Source organism: Amphiura filiformis, chromosome 6, assembly GCF_039555335.1.
Source record: "Amphiura filiformis chromosome 6, Afil_fr2py, whole genome shotgun sequence".
NCBI lineage: Eukaryota > Metazoa > Echinodermata > Ophiuroidea > Amphilepidida > Amphiuridae > Amphiura > Amphiura filiformis.
Genome location: NC_092633.1, coordinates 46,182,998 through 46,202,071, shown reverse-complemented (window position 1 = coordinate 46,202,071; position 19,074 = coordinate 46,182,998).

Here is a 19,074-nt window from a genome sequence, read left to right as displayed (position 1 = left end):
ATAGGCGTATATATATAACAGCTGAATTACTTTTTGTGCAGACTTTACGTCAAGTGTACACTTACATGTACTAGGTTTAGGTAAGTTTATTAAAGGTCACAAGTTGACATTTAAGTGAGTTGATACTGCACTATGTATAGCATGCCAATCTGTATAGAGTGCGCAGTTCTTTGACCTCAACATTATGATTGTATACTTATAGAATACGTGACCTTTCACTGTGATGGTACAAGATCGCATACTCCACAACATTAGGTCAAATTTCCAGATACTAAGCCATTGCAAACGAGTTCCTTGTGGATAACTACGCTAACCTATACATACAAGTTTTACTGCACATCGGTGAAAGAATTTACAAAGAGAGTGATTAAATTATGAGATTAAAATAATGAACAGAGGTGACAATTATTATTCAACCATCTTTCATTTGCACAGAAAATGTTACCTGTGATAAAAGCCATCTCTATAGCCTACCAATGACGGAAATGGACATATTTGCGAACTCAGTATCTCCTTGTGAAAGAGCAATATAATTCATCTGACTGCATTCTCATACACAACATACTGTCACTTCTGGTAGCCTTAGACTGCAGCATAAAATGGAGTTGGTAAATTAGATCAAGAATGCACATGTTTCATGCTGAATGTGTGATAGCTGTCAGACTTGGCAGATGCCGGCTGCAGTTCATTAACTTCAGACTGGACTTCAAACGTTTGACTGCATTCTCATATACAACATACTGTCACTTCTGGTAGCCTTAGACTGCAGCATAAAATGGAGTTGGTAAATTAGATCAAGAATGCACATGTTTCATGCTGAATGTGCGATAGCTGTCAGACTTGGCAGATGCCGGCTGCAGTTCATGAACTTCAGACGGGACTTCAAACAAGATTCCATTACCTCGGCTTGGAAGCTTGATAATCAGATAGGAGCCACTGAATATGATTTAAATGTGTTTGTCAAAATGTACATACACAACTGTGTATGAAGTAACAGGCTTTGTCAGAAGTTCTTTCCCTACTTGGATCTGCCAGGACACAGTTCTACGAAGACTTAAAGGTCAATGTTTGAACTATGCTTATTTCATAGAGATCATTGAACTTAGCCACTGGATAGGAGTACAGTTTAGCACGTGACCTGCAGATCTATCTGTACGATCACATTCTATCGAAACATAACGGCAAATATTATAGGTACAGTTTGCATTGATGCTCATGGCCAGATGTTTGCAACGGGCAATCAAATTGTTCAACGATATCCGACACCGCAATTGTGAACATATCATGTTGGCATCCTGGATATAGGTAGCTGATGCTCTGACTTAATTGATCATGCTGCCATCACCTCTGATATCTAGGATTATTTCAATATTGTCTCTGATGCTCTCAATATCGTCATGGCCTTCTTAGGCAAAGAAACTTTTCTGTTCGCTCGCAATTTACTTCTACAACTTCTACTCATATTATTACTGATTGTGTTACTACTTCTACTGTTGTTACGAGAACAAAGAAGGCGACTAGTTCTTCCACTTTTGTCACTTTTAATACTAATACTTTCGTATTTTTTACCATTTATAAGAACTAATCTGGTTAAGGTGAACGGAGCAGACTGTGACCGACTGAACACATGAGAGTCCAGACAGGATAAAGTAACTGGAATGAAATCAAAACTCCACTGCCGGTTGACCGGCGATTATTGGCGGTTGAAACGAGTTCCATTGTTTAGAACAATAGAAACCGGCTCCAACCGGACGGCTTTGCCCGGAACCGGCGGTCGAGTTTTGATTTCAGCCCTAACTTCATTGTCGCCAAACCGTCGTTTTATCTTTTCTGTTTCGGTTTCGGTTTCAGTTTTCGGTTTCGGATCTCATTGTTATTTTAAGTGTTAGCATGGTACGTGTGAACAATCCTTTTATTCTAGTCTTTTGTTGCCTACAGAAAAGTTGAACGAAGATAATTTCTGTTTTCGGTTTCGGGAGTTATTTTAATTTTTGACATGCAAATGTGAGATGAGAGGGTTGGTGCTTATCTAGACAAAAGAAGTGTCTAAATTTTACGGTCGTAAATTCGCGATAAATTGTACGGCTTCAATTGACTTGCGTTGGGTGTATAGGTACTTCCGCCAAGGCGGGAGTGGCTCGTAAAAGTAGCCCAGCGTAGAAATATGTACATTAATCACTAGTAATCAGTGTTGCCAAGAATTACGTATACTTGTTCGTGCAATCGCGCAAAAATCGGTCATATGATTATGTAGGGATGGAACGGGGAATTAATTTCGTCCCAAATACACCTTAAAACTTGGTAATATGCAACACCAAAGAAGTGCGTTGAAGTGGAACTAATTGGATTTCTTTCATTGGAATTGGTAATCTGATAATTACTTCAGGCAAAATTGCCAGACTCAAATCTATTTTAAATGTATATTATTTGTCATTCATTGACCAGCAAAAGGGGCGCTAGACCACTAAAAACACCGGTCTTCCACACACTGTGGGTGTTCCATAGTCTTGTCTTATCCAGCCTTTATTGACAACAGGCATTCACCTCTATTGAAATAAGCTGATTGGTACTTCAAACTTAACAATGAATTCAAGGAACAGATCAACTCACATAATCCCTTGCGTTTTCGTTTCTGAACAATAGAGCTCCCGAAACAGAAAAGATAAAACGACAGAAAGTATACTCAACCTATCATTTGAGTACAATAAAGCAAAATAAAGAATGGGGTCATGGACGTGATACCATAATACATCTACTCTCTAATAATAGAGTATACAAATATTGACTGCTATGAGGGGCACAGTTAAAATTATAGGCCCGAGGTGATGTAAAAACCATGACTATGCCCGAAGCGAATCTGAGGGCATAGTCATGGTTTTGACATCACCGAGGGCCTATAATTTTAAAATGTGCCCGAATATTAAGCAGTCAATATTTGTTTTATATACCGAATAATATAGATTCTTCTCATCTGATTGGTTAAAAGATTTCCTGAGCCGACAAGGCCTACAAGCTTTCAACTGCATAGGCCTTAAATGCGCAGTGCATGCAAGAGCAAGGGTGCAGAATTTGGACCGATATCTACCGATTTCATATCTAAAACCCTACCATTTCTGTGCTAACACCACACACTGCCGAGTCTTCAGATCGTAGTAATTTGTCTAAAAAGTGACATTTGGCAGGTATAAATCCTTGACATGTAACAGATTGTAAACAAATCACTGTACTCACTACGGCGGTGAATGGTCGTCATCTGCATGGTCAAATTCATCGTGAACTGTGACCACTATAGTCTCGTTTACAACACTGTAATCAACGCCGACCGTATAGTGGGTGCGTAATGTATACGAGCGAACAGTGTATTCGGGGTTGCGACTATTCAATTATTTATTGGGCACAGTTGAATCTATGCCCCGGGCATAGTTGCTTATGACGTCATCTTGAGACATAAAAGGGGGCACAGCTATTTTAATGACTCCACTTTTAAGCAATCAGATGAGAGGAATCTATATATGAGGCCCGAGGGGCACTTTAATTTGAAATGGATATAGGTGTAGGGCTGGCACTTTCGCACTAAGGGGCATTCGGTGAGAGCAAAATCTAAAAAATATGGGGTCATTGGGTGAGAGCATGATTTTTGGCATTCGGTGAGAGCAAAATGTAAAAAATATGGGGTCATTGGGCCCCTTTTTTTTAATGGAATCTTTGGGTGCGAACCGAAACAGCACCACAAAAACCTCGAAAATTGAATTTCTAGTTCGAAATGGCTTCAAATTTTCAAAATAAGTAACAAAATCAGTGATAAATGAAAGTTGCTGTTCAAATTGAACTTGTAAGGGTCTTTGGGTGACAGATCAAATGGAAAACTAGGGGGTCTTCGGGTGACAGAGCATGTGTTCGTAAAAAAATATGGGGTCTTTGGGTGACAGCGATGCTGTAAAAGGGGGTCTTAACAGCCCTACATACGCGTCACCTCCAAAGTTGGAGTGCCCCCCCGGGATATGAGGTATATAATAAAAGATGAAGGACATTGTTTGTGTGATGCGACACAGCGAGCAAGACACGTGAATGTGTTTGTGCACTACCATGACTACGACTCGTTGAATTTTCAGTGTGTGATATGTTGACAGATGAATAGAGGGGTTTGGTATCTTTTTAAAAAGGTGACCAACCCCTCTTTTATTTGCTTAACTACATAATTATATGACCTGCCAAAGATGACTTGCCTCATAAGACCTATGATGTATAGCTAGGGGTCCGCAAAAATGAAATGCTCGGCAAATTATGTTATTTTAAGTTGCGGGAACTACCAATTCTGTCAAATCTTCTGTTAACTACTTAAGGGATCTGGAATGAGCGTTTTGAGCGTTTCGACAGTATTTTTGTGGGACATTAGAGCACATCAGACATATCGAATTGCATTCTGAATACGAAGAATGTCCATCTGATATCAAATAATTTTGATTTTTGAAATTCGCAATGTAATACACATTTTATGGCAAATGATTAAAATTGATATTTTTGATATTTAACAGTACTCGAAGTAAACTTTATAAATCTGATGATTTATACTTGAAGTGTATGTAGGTGGGATGAAAAGCCGACGATCAATTGAAATTTTTGACATTTCGTATTGAAGATATGGATTTTTTTCCCAAAACACCAACAAAATTAGGTCTTTTTGGGAAAAAATATGAAAGGTCAAAATTTTCAATTGATCGTCGGCTTTTTCCTCCCAGCTACATACACTTTAAGAATATATCATTAGATTTATAAAATTTACTTCGAGGACTGTTATATATCAAAAATGTGAAAATATCCAATTTTAATAATTTGTCATAAAATTTGTATTATATCGTGAATTTCAAAAAATGAAAATTATTTGATATCAGAAAGACATTCTTCGTAATGCAATTCGATATGTCTGATGTGCTCTCATGTCCCATAAAAAAATACTGTCGAAACGCTCAAAACGCTCATTCCAGACCCCTTAAATTGCGGGAACTACCAATTCTGTAAAATCTTCTGTTAACTACTTTAAAAAAAGTTAAAACTTTCCTTAAGAATGCCACTTTCCGAGACAATTTGGAAAATTTCTCATAATTTACATACAAAAGTTTTTTACGAAAAAGTTCCGGAAGCAACTTTTCAGAAAATTACGGCCTATACTATTAAGGGAGTATATTACACCCCTGGCCAATTGTGTGCATATTTTTGCATTTTTCTCAAAAATTATAACGTATGAGTGACAAGTAAGATATGTATATTATAGGGGCAATGACTACTGCACTGAAAATTCAGCAACTCAAGGCAAGTAGTTATTGATTTATTGATCAAATACTGGTTTTCCCTCATTTTTGACTGTAACTCCACAACTGTTGTCTGTGCAGAAATAACATCTCCAGGGCAATAGTTGTAGTCATTGCCCCTATAATATACATATCCTACTTGTCACCAACAATGCGCTATAATTTTTGAGAAAAATGCAAAAATAGGCACAAAATTGGGCAGGGGTGTAGTACCCCCTTAATGTTCTGAATAACGGAATATTCTTTTTGCTTAATAAATAAAGAAAAGCAAAAGAATACCTTCCGCGTTTTAGTTTAATTTTGAACAGAACTAATATAGAATAAAATTCATGATTAAAACCATTTCTTAATATATACGAGTGGATATTCATACGTAGTGGTAGATAAAATGAATTAAAGTTTTAACTTCAACACTACACTATTTTCCGCTCACCTGGAAAGTTTTCACTAGTTCGACTAGCATCTTCAGCAGATGGTGATGCTGTGATGATATCTTGTCTACAATAGGGATATCTCTCACTGATGACGTCATATGATTGACAGAATGACGTCATAGGATGTTACAGATAACCTGCTAATGCCCGCGGGCGCTACATCGTAAGCGAAAAATAGTGTAGTGTTGAAGTTAAAACTTGAATTCATTTCTTATGAGTTTGTCATTATCTTTAAGAAATAAAACGACACACCAGAAATGTAGAAATCAAAAGTGGTAATGTGTGTCTTGTACATCTTCATTGTTTTTTCATGGTGACCAACTCCAAATTACTATCATTACTAGAAATGGACTGCTATAGTATTTTGGTATAGCGATACACAAAATAAATTGTTTTACAGAGATTTAGTGTTTGTTCCTAGAGCTCCCTGGAGTGAACAATGTATTACAGACTGTCATTATGCAGTTACTGTCCGTTTTTCCTATTCAGTGCACACACAGCGGTCCAATTGATGATTGACCTTTAGCTCACTCACTGTACTGTAGGTATAAGCAATAGACTAGTTAGTGGGCTGGAGGGAAAACCCTTCACCCAATAATAGCCATAGAGGCTCACATGTGAATTATAATGTTCATCCTTAACATACTAAAATTTGAAGTAAAAAATGTCACGGGAAAGCTGTTGTCGAGCTGTTTTTCCGAAGAGAGTCTTCCAAAATTTCATAACAGTCGGACGTGTAATTTTAATGGCAAATTGTGCTCAACAGCTGACTCGAGATAGCTCCAACTTCGAGCGAGCACCATCGTGTGATTGGTTTGATCAATTTTCGCCATAGAAACTGTAAACAAACTTCAATTCTTTCCCTCTATGGTCATCTAAAAATTATTAAAATGCGATTTTGGGAAGATTGTAGTCGAGCCCTCCCAAATATGGAGTTCTGACTGCCCGATAGGGAGCTAAAAAATGGACAAACTTTGTTAAGTCTAAAACGACATGTTTCTCATTTACTTGTGTGATACGATCACAATAAATGTGACAAGTTTGACATGAGTTGTACCATCAACATGGCTGGATAACAATATGCAGACTTGTGTTCTCATTTCGGAAACAAAGGCCACGCTCAGTATTGTAAATGTGCGTTTGCTTTGTAATGGTGCATCCAACTGAAATTATAATATCTATTTCATCACAGCACATTGCGATATCGCACAGGTAAATCAAACACATATGTTTATGGATCTAATCAGGGATATGAGACACATCCCTGATTTAACATAGTTGAGCTGTTTTGAACGAAGTTTATCTTGGTGTAATGGGGTTTAAGTCCTGCAAAGGTGGTGAATTCTGCTGTAGACATGACTGCATAATGTAACAATAAAAATTGCAATTTCGCTTCTCAGAAAAAATGAAAGAGATCAAAGTAACATCTTGGCTAACAGAAAAACTTAAATTGCTTTTTTTTTTTACTAATTCGGGCTAACGCTATTACATGTTGGGCAACTTTTGACATATCAAGCTTGCATTGCGTAAAATCGACTTTCATGATTAGCATTATTGCATTTTTGCTTTTGGGTTTAAGTCCTGCAAAGGTTGAGGTGAATTCTGCTGTAGACATGACTGCATAATGTAACAATAAAAATTGCAATTTCGCTTCTCAGAAAAAATGAAAGAGATCAAAGTAACATCTTGGCTAACAGAAAAACTTAAATTGCTTTTTTTTTTTTTACTAATTCGGGCTAACGCTATTACATGTTGGGCAACTTTTGACATATCAAGCTTGCATTGCGTGAAATCGACTTTCATGATTAGCAATTGCATTTTTGCTTTTCAGAAAAAATAGGGTCATGGCGTAAATGTGATATGCAGTAGAATCAGTAATATCTTGGCTAATAGAAAAACTTTACTTCCTGTCTTTCCTAGTTCAGGTTCAAACGCTATGCCCGATTTTGCTTAATCGCCCGAATTGGGCCACTTTTTGCCAATTTTACACATCAAGTTCGTATCGCATAAAATGAACTCTCATGCTTATCGTCAAAGATCTCAGAACAAAAGCAAAGCCATTGTCGCTACCAGCGCTCGACGGCTCGCATAAAACACTTGCTACAGGGTGTCCCAAAAAGAGGCCCCTCATTGCGCCCTCTTTTTCTCCCTATTTCTGAAAAGTTGATTAAATATATTTTGGTATGTAAAGAAACCTTTATTCGTTAGCTTTAATAAACCAAAACAATTATTTCAATCGGCTCGCAACTTTTGAAGATATGCCCTTTTGGATAAAAGTACCCGCTTTTCACTCTGTCCACGGATAGCAAACAAACAGAGTGGTTGGGTTGGCTCATGCTGTGGAGTGGCCTGCACGGTCACCAGACCTCACACCACTTGATTTGTTTTCCCTTTGTGGCAAAATCCAAGATCTTCGCAAACGTATTACTGAATGCATTCGCAAGTATCCGGCGCACAAGGATGGTACGCAACGCAATTGATGCAATGAGGACCAGGGCTGCGGAAACCTGTATTCGCCAAGGAGGCAACCAGGTAGAGGGCAGAGCAGCACAGTAAAATCACTTCAGAAGAACCAAAGACAAACCAAAGAGCCTTTTAGGGCTACCTTTTATCCTAACAAGAGAAATGACTTATGTTGTAAATAAAAAAAGAAAGCAAGAAACAACAAAGTAAGAAACAAAACAAAAAGGCATAAATAACCATGATAACCAAGAAAAAATAAGTAATTGCAAGTAAAGCAAAATAAGTCCCATTCGGCATCCATTTTACCCACAGATTAATGACACTATTAACAAAATCCATTGCCCATAAACCCACCGGTAAAGCCCATTCCATAAATAAAGTTATTTTATAAAGTTATCATTGAGGAATGTTTGATATTCATGCATGATATGTGTACTGCTTTTCAATCTTTGAAGTAGGCAAACCCTCTCCGTGGACAAAGTGAAAAACGTGTACATTTCTTTAAAAGAGCATATCTTCAAAAGTTGCGAGCCGATTGATATAATTGTTTCGGTTTATTAAAGCTAACGACTCAAGGTTTCTTTACATACCAAAATATATTTAATCAACTTTTCAAAAATAGGAGAAAAAGAGGGTGCAATGAGGGGCCTCTTTTTGGGGGACACCCTGTATTTGGATCATTTCACAAAATACAGCTAACGTATGAAAACAAAAGCTTGTTTTTCGTTGTGTTCTACTAATTTAAAATAAACTGCTTGAGCGCATGCTACGAGTTTTTACGATGTCTTACGATATATGTAACTAAGCGGACGTATGCAAGACTCGTAAATGAAGGAATAATAGTTGTTGAGTGGGTCCTACCAATTGGATTTGGAAGTTCTACGACAATGCAACATTTAGTACAGCATTGATAATTCGTAAACCCTGTCATCGCGGCATTTACGAACTCGTTGTACCATTTGGTTTTACAAAGCTCTGGTGGTTTTACGATGTTTTAAACATTCCCGCTGTTTCGATCATGTGTTCTGCACTCGACCACGCTTGCAGACGACTGACCGAGTAGCGGTTGTGCAGCGACAAACTTGAAGGTGAAAAACTATGCTAACAGGTAATATTTCAAGTTATTTCTTTCAAAATGAGCACTAGATATTGTATTGATGGTGTAAGCTTCTTTCTGTATGATCAGAAATGCTGTGCACATGTACAGTGTGGTCGTAAAGACTAAAAGTCATGATGCTGTGTCACATCGCATGTAAGCTTAAAGCTACATGTATAAGCTTACATGCGATGTGACGAAGTTATGACTTTTAGTCTTTACGACCACACTGTACATGTGCACAGCATTTCTGATCATACAGAAAAGAAGCTTACACCATCAATACAATATCTAGCACTCATTTTGAGAGAAATAACTTAGAAATATTACCTGTATGCATACTTTTCCACCTTCACAACCATCGTACATCACATTTGTACAATTGATTCGTTCGACCAGACAAACGAGTTCTAAACTTTGTTGAGCCTGTCGAACTAACCAAGATTAGTAGAAAGAGACATCGTTTTACGATCTTATAACGTTAGTACGGCAGGTTTGAAATTAGTAAAGCGTATGCCGTACTAACAGTTTCATTGGTAAAGCAGACTTGTTCAGCATACCCAACCAATATAATAGCATCGCTAAACATGCCTTACAAATCACTAATTAGTAGAACGAGACATCGTTTTTACTAACTTTTATTTAGTAGAACTTACAAAATAATGTTTATACGTAATAGACAAAGGGACTATCATCACAGCAGTAAATTTGGTTTTGTTGTTTTTTATTTCCATAATATACATATACGTTACAACAAATGACATCAACATCAACAAAAATGGACTCATAACTACATTGTGTGCAAGAACAATCTTGAAGGTCAGTATGCCCAGATAGCCATTCCTGACACAAATTGTAGTTAGAGATTATTTTTCCACTATATGTGTGAAGTTTTTTGTATATATTTATCTTGTGAGTTGGTTCCAAGAAGGTGAAGAATGCTTATTTAAATCTTAGTGTTTTCTAAGAGTTTAAGAGAATTCGGAGTCAGGTTCAAGTTGTCCTGCATACTTCAGGGGTGTATTTCAATCAACAATTACTGTACGGCTCATCGTACCAAACTAAAGCCATCGTAAGTTACAATGCATCGTAACTTCCAAGTGCGCTTGAGGAGTTGGTATGCATCGTAAGGATCTATGTGCATTTCAGTGACGACACATCGTAAGTATACTGCAACTAATCGTAAGTCCAAACTCATCATAATATAAATCTTTTGCAAAGACTTACGGTGAGCTGCTACTTACGATGGATTTAGGTCTAAACTTACGATGAGTATAACGGGTATATTCGTAACCAGAGGATGATTTAAGTACTATCCAACACCCCACTGGGTTAACCATGCACCTAGCATATGTGAGGAAACACGGCACCACTGCTCTGCTACTGCATAGAAGTACATGGTTAAATTTAAATTTAGACAGTTATGTCAACAATAAAAACACTCTCAATATGCCAGTCGATTTCGCATTTTATGTTATCTACAGAAGGTATCCTTTATGCACACATCACTTTATATCTGAAATTGCAAGTAATATGATACACACACAATTTTAAAACAACATCTTTTGCACAGAATTCAATGGAATTTGAAAAGTAAAGTGGCAGTTGAAACTCTCGTGATAGCACTTTTATAGTGCATGATGGGAAGTGCTTAATTCATCCTCTGATTCGTAACTTACTCGTTCCTTATACTACGATTTGTTAAAAGCTTAATGAAAAGCTAAATGAAATGTACCCAGTTTGTCTCAACATTGGCGAGCCAAACACTTGGAGGACTTCGGTTCGGTTATCTTATAATGTAAGAATTCAGCAAAAACAACTATAGCCATTGTTCCCGAATATACCTACCAAATGACCAAATTGACCAACTATTTTTACAGACAACGCTTCATCACATAGCTTTGACCAAAATAGTATCACATGGTAATATACAATACTGATTATTTTGTTTTCCGCTGAATGAAATGCACCCAGCTTGTCCCAGCATTGGCAAGCCAAACACTTGGAGGACTTCGATTCACGCAATGTATCTACAATGTAATGGCCTAGGCCAAAATTGTATAATGTGGTAAATTAAGGTGGTTCTATACCCCCTGATAATTTTTGCGACTAATTAAAAATAACTACACATTAGTAACAAAAGTTATATATATATATATATAGATATATTATAGGGGCAACGAATTCAATTACTTCATTGAAATTTCAATGATTCAAGACAAGTGGTTCATTATATGAGGTAGCGGTACCTCTTTTCTTATCATATAAATAATGTACCGCTTGTCTTGAGTCACTGAAATTCCAGTGTAGTAACTGGATCCCTTGCCCCTATAATATACATAACTTTTGTTACCAGTGTGTTATTATTTTTTTGAAAAAAAATGCAAAAATAGTCACAAATTTATCAAGCGGTGTAGTACCACCTTAATATGGTATACTGATTATTCTGTTTTCCGGAGTAAATCATCTCATTTGAACAGTATTGTTTATAACGTACCAAGTTATATTCTCTTATGCGTCTACAAAAACACTACTCACAAGAGGCAACGTTAGTCGTTAAGCTGAATTTATACTCCATCGCTGAGCAAAGGGCGATTGCTATTTGACAAATGAGGTAGCGCGATCTTCCGTACGCAACAAAAAGCGCGCTACCTCATTTGCTAAAACCTAATCACTATCGCTCAGCGATGTAGTATAAATTCAGCTTACAAATAAAGCTGAATTTATACTCGATCGCCTAGCGATTGCGATGAGACGCTTTTGGAAAGCGACGGGCAATCACCGAATTTTGTGATGCATCGTTCGTCGCGACAGTTAAAATATTCTAAATGCCACAAAATACATTTTTAAGTTGCTGTCAATAATTATTGCTTTGAAGTAATTCATCACCAAAAATTAATAATCGAGAAAGATAAATTAATTAGCAAAATAATTGATCCAGTTGGTTGTATATGATTGGTTGTTGCATTCACGTGTCAAGCGATATCGCTGGGAAGTTGAGATTTCTTCAACTTGCAAAAGCGACGTCGTTTTTGCCTCAGCGATTTGAATCGAGTGATCGGCTCGACGGTCTGGAAATGTAAATAAACATTGAGCATGCGCGAGAATCGATTTTCTGCAAAAGCGATCGAGTATAAATTCAGCTTAAGAGGCAATGTCTTGACAAAATTACCACTAAATGAGAAAATCGACTCTATGGACGAGGAGATTTGTTCTGTGCAATTTGAGACATCAGTTAATTCCACATGGCTTGACTTGAGCAAGACATCAAAATTGACATGACAAAAGGTAAGATTTCAAAAGTGACAAATTGAGCAATTGGCAACTCCAACACAATTTATATAAACGGGCAATGTGATGATTTAAGAGGTTATGTGATGATTTCATTTAGCAGTATGCTTCGACTATATTCATAAATACGTTTTTTTATAAATACGCACGTGACCACCTCCACGCTGCCATAACAGCTTGTAGACAGTAAATCTCGAACTGACCTTCTACATAACGGGTGGTCTTCTTATTCATTTGAATGCAAAGGCGGATCAACATTAGACTATTGTACAGCAAAATTGTCTATTTTGTTCAGTTTATTGATAATATTGTAAACGTTTCCGTCGTTGAATATTTTTCCCGTCGTCAAATACTTTCAAAATGTTATTTTGATAACCATGATAACATGTTACAAATTCAGAGTCCCCCTTGTGTGATAATTTTGCTATTCAATTAATACTTAAATTTGATGGTACTTATCTACCCTTTTCTGTACAGTGGTCAATGCATTATTGATTTGGTCACGCTTGCTTGTCTTGGTATGTCGTGCCCATGGGTCACGTATTTATAAATATAGTCGAAGCATACTGTTTGGCGCGTTGAAAGTAAAGGTCAATGGAAATATAGCAATTTTGAAACTCTACCTTTTGTCAATCAAAATAATGGATACAAATGGAAGGAAGGAATTAAATGGCATTGTTATGCTGGTATTCCAGCAAACACACAACGTTTTACAGAAAATGTTTTTTAACTGTCGGGTTATATAAAGGGTATAAAAACGTTTTAACAACATCCATACAACATTTTTGAAAACTTGACGCAAAACATTCTAAAAGAATGTTGTTTAATTGTCGACAAAATATTTTGTAAAAATGTTTACCGAAAATGTTTTGTACGGTTTTTTTTAACCTGTTAATTCTATGATCTTTATATAACCCGACAGTTAAATATTGTTAAAACGTTTTGAATAAACGTTTTAAGAACATTTTTGTGTTTATTGGGTAAAGTATTAAAACGTCAGAAACCAATGCGGAGGATACCACAAGACCCAATATCAGATCACACTACTAAATCAAGTTCCTATTCTTTTATGTGTTAAAAGGTACCCAATAAATCGTCATTTTCTCATGCTTATAACGTCATCGTTCATTAAAAACACCATTTTTCCAAAAGTTTATGATATATTCTACCCTAGAACCAGCATTTTTGGGTAGTTGAGCGGCTCGAATTTTCGTAGTGGTGCATCAAACATGATGAAACCATGCCAAACTCTACAGCTCAGGGCCTCTATGTTGTGACATCAGCTGGTCCATGGAACCAAAACACCTTCTAAAATTCATAAAATTTCAGAATTGTAGTATTTTTCATCTTTTTATGCTCATATGATGAGAAAAACATCCACAGAGCTCAACTATCACCAAAAAATTGGCATATCAGCCTTCATTTCAAATTTTTTTTTTCCATTTTAATGCATCTGGTATGGTCAGTGAATTAAACACTGGTTCTTATTTCTCCAGTCAGATAGGGTTGGACCCGATTTAGTGGTATGATCTCTTCAGTAATCTTACAGATTGACTGTCGCATGGACTCTGAATAGTTTTCATATTAATGTAACACAATGTTTTTGGTCTCTCTTGGAGATTGAATAAAGATAGTCCCATTCTACTTTGCTGGGTTAAAACTTGTCCTGTCCACATGGTCGAAGAAAAATGTTACAATGTCGTCACACATTCAAATGACGTTGTACTTCATTTACGCTATAAAAAGTTAGCTTCTTTTTAGCTTACACTGTACTTGTTCCAAAACTGCGAGACTCTCTGCAAGCTTATTTTGGAAGCATTCAACAATACCGCTTGATGACTGTTTAAAATTGTTCAAGCGTCACTATTATATACTACAATGCCATAGGTTCCGCTGTGATCATAATGTAAATCACTTTTTATTTGGAATGAATATCAAGTCTTTGCAAAAAACGTAGTACTTTAATGGACGGAATCATTTGAAATCATCTGAAGGCACGAATGCTGGTTAATCAGCGGTCCTGCAACCGTTGTCACCTTTTCGGCGTATCGTCAACATCGTCGCAGTCGTTGTCGTCGTCGTCATCGTCTGTTAAAAGAAAAAAACGAAGAAAATATTGGGAATAAAAATAAGTCAATCTGAAAACCTTTATTCAACAATGTTCAAGGTTACGAATTTACGATACATTTTGTCCCTCGATTGGTTCATTGACTTTGACTGCGATCGGTAAAAATGACCGTTGAGGGCGTAATAAAAATCTAATGGCAATAATTATATTTTAATGTTTAACTATTTCTTGAATCATTTTAGAGCTTAGAAATCGTGCATAGAAAACAAAATCGAGCTAGAAAACAATCCAATAAAAGCACAATCTTTTATAATTGTTCACCTGCAGCATATAACATATTGTTTAAGGATGTTATATATTATATAGGGTAAAATATTATAAATAATTAAAACGTTGTTCTTTTTTTGGTTGCACACTTTACTAAGGAAGTATAAAGTACTATAATTTGTCGCATATTCCTCAACAAACTCTCAATGCTGTTCTGTCTGGTTCTGTCTGGTCCCTCCTGTCCAGTGATACCAATATTCTCCATAAAATGTCACTATGGCACCATAATGTAAGTGCAAAATAGGGAAATCCTAGCATAATACATACGCCAAACTATTGAAAATGAGCAGGGGAACCTAAATCCAAATACTAAGTTTGGACTCAATATCTCTTGAAATACTGTCGTATGAGCAAAACGAATGTAATTGGGTTTAAACGACACTTATACGTCCATATGTACCTCTGAGTACGGTGGTAGGTCAATTGTTTCCGCTATTAGAGTCATTTGGCGGCTTTGAGCGTTTTTTTGTTCATCGGGAGGAACTTATGAAGGGGTAGCCTAATACGAACCTCTTTTCTATTTAGGATTATTGTTTACAAGCATAATGTTTTATTATGTGAATTGACATACCATCTGATGGTCTTCTTCGTCTTCCAGGTTCGTTTGCAGGTTGTGTTGTCATGGCAGCGGCAGCCTGGAATTCCCGGTCTTTATTCAATCTCTCTGACTCGGTCTCTTTCTTTTCGTTCTTGTCGTTCTTATTTCCATCACCGCCATTGTTGTTCCGTTCTTTCCCATTCTTTGACACCGACATGTTGTGGTGAGGGTACCGCCTGCCATTAACTGTTTTGCAGTACATTGTCTGTGAACAACAAGTAAAAAAATAGCGTATAAGATAAGAAATACACCATGCCGAAAATAGGCAAAATGAGCATGCGTAGTTCGTGTGCTGAATAGAGGGCGGCCTTCATGTCACCGTTAAAAGGCAAGCAGGTCTGAATTATCTAGGTATCTACAACCGGTAAATAACATTAACCTGAACACTGAGCCATAGAATAATTTATATTATTAAAAAAAATTGTATAGGTTTGTTTATATAGAAATAATCTTGGTTTTGAAACAAATGTGATAGTTCGAATGTCTTTGATTTGGACGCAGAGTACATAATGTCATAATATTCAATTGTAAATGCACTTTTGATCCTTCGTTGATTTTTTTTATGGTAACAGGTCAGTGAAAATCAGTTATTTTTTTGGATTATTGTTATTATGTCGAAGTGTTAATATTTACACAATCATACCATATATCATGCGTCTAAATCGTGGACGGTGACAGTAAATGCCGAATCAACAAACAATGGAAAACATAATTGGATTATATCCTAAATATAGATATTACTCATTTTATTGTCAGGTGTACTTGGTACCAGATGTTCAAATGGCTCCAGAAATCGCTGTTCTGAGAATTGCTTAAAATAAGAAACGGCGACCACCAACCATGTGCCAATATTCTAAATTATTGATCTGGGGATTTTATGGGGGAATTTTCAATAATGACGAAATGCTATGGTTTAAATTATTTTTGCCGAGTTTACGTTTAAGGCAAAACGTAATGATCTATCAATATTTAACACTAGATACACACCAACTACTTAATGTATGTAACCCTGCTTTGTCCTTTCAGTTTCTATATATTAACAAACATTCACCCATTTTACACACTACAACATGCTACAAATTTTACTCCAAGACAGTCCCTGAAATTGAATGCCTTATGTTAATGTAGAATGCCTGGCAAGGCAGTTGCAGGGAAGCGGCATTTCGTTCACGTGTAAATATAGATGTATGTCACAGTTGTTGCCGCCTTTACAATCATATTAACGGTTACACTAAGGGCAATATGACAAAAAATAACACTAATAACATGTTTGGGCAAATGAATGCCGATTTTTGACAAGTTTTATCGTAACAATTGTTATTGCTTAAAGAGTATTTACATTTTGCTTAAAAAGCTGCCCACAATTCGGCATTTTTGCGCCATATGCCACCCGTATCACTTTTAGCTCCTCAAGGTCAAAATTAATCCTTTTAGACAAATGATGACACTGTAATTTACCAGGTAAATTTACCTATAATGTATCGTAATACCGTAAGCGGGGTCATTGAAGTCATGCATGATTTGTGATTATTTCTACAAAGCAAATGCACCGTTATGCTCAAAGTTCAACAGACATTCTCATCTCTCTATCATCCCGATACCTCTAACTCTCTCATGTAAGGTTTTTGGCATAAAAATAGACATTTGCATTCTGTAAACGAGTATAATGTCACACATATCTGCTTTCTTTTGATCCGTAAATATTAATGACACCTTGCTAAATTTAGCTCAGAAATATAATCACGTATTGTCAATATAATATATGGACTTGTCTAGGAATATTGCATGAAACAATTACCTCCTGGAACGGTATTTTGGTGCTGATATCTCATGGTGTGATATGCTGTGGGAAGTTAAACTCCTGACCCTAAAATTGCGTCTAATTACCGAAAAAATGACGCGACGCTTCTTTTGTTTGACATTGGCCTTCATTTTCTAGACAATTCTAGCATGAGGACATCTGTGCCTCGCCGTGCCGAATTTGGGCATTCATTCTGATTCATTGGAAATTTCAAAATCTATCAAGCATTTATCACAACTATATTTAAAATATATAAATTTACATGTTTGGTTAATACTCTTTGAATATATGCTTATGGTGTTTCCGGACCCTATGCACCGGTTTATATCAATATAATTGAAATGCCCATTCGGTTGTGATCAAAATACCTTGGCTCTATAAATTTGGATCTTGAACATGCTCACCTGTAAAGACACAGTACGTCACCCAAATATACTTATACAGTAGTAGCAATGAACTTTGAATGTCTTATGTACAAAAACTCATAAGCCACAAGTTAAGGTGATATTTTAAGCAGTAGGGGTTGTTGGACTATGTCGTTGAAATTGAGACGATTTTGGCTCAATGTGTCTGCAGTTTCAGTATCCGTATCATAAAATCCTATCCAAGTATTGAGACGATTTTGGCTCAATGTGTTAGTTTCCGTAACAGAAAATTCTATCCAAATATATGAAATGTATGTACAAATTAAACACAGAGATTATGTTCACAATCGGTCATTGTCACTGTCATTGTGACAGTTTATTTCTGTAAATTGTCCAAACAGGATAATAAAGAAATACAATGCATTTGGCTACAGTCCCCAGTGTGCACAACTGACGTTGTATCAACGTTTGGCTACAGTCCTCAGTGGGCACACATGACGTTATATCAACGTTGATGCAACGTTAAAATCCTAACCTGTGCCCACTGGGTCTTGCAGAATTATAAATTAATAATAAACAAATATATACACAGATTGCCCCTTGTATTCATAAACCTTAGCTCTCACTTTTGTATTGCTTTTTCGTCCTATGCTTATGGAACGATAAAACACGCCTCAGCTTTATTCCCAGTATTCTGAATTATATGCTGGACAATTGCCTCGCGTAAGAGGAAGGGCATACACAATAATACGTTGGATTCGAACGCCCAAAGCGAATTATCGAGAAGCATGGAAAGTGAAAAACAAAACAAAAACATGAAATAAAAATATGCTACAAATTGATAAGATAGGTCTTCGGAATTATATTAAAGCATTGAACACTGGCGATACTCCAACCACACCATCAATTTGATAATTATTGTATAGATTAAATATTTGAAATGTGCATTTTGCAATTTTGAATTCCAAGTTCGTCGATGCATATCATTAATGGAATATTGCGCCATGGTTAAATATTTTGAACTTTTAAATAACGTTATTGCGCAAGTGTTTCGTTTTTAATAGCACAGGGGAATTTGATTGAGCAATATTATTCAAATATGAATTGATTATCTTCAATTATGATGCCAGGTTCTCGATCATTTGTGGGCGGAGATACGACTTGTTTGACCAGAAACAATAGCTATTGTGTGATTGTGTCTGAGAGGGGAGATTTTATTGGTTCCATGCGGTGTCAGGCCTTTTTTCGGCACACGAATTAAAGAACATTTAAGAGCACATCTGCAAGTGATCAACTGCATATTTTTGATTTAGTACAAAATA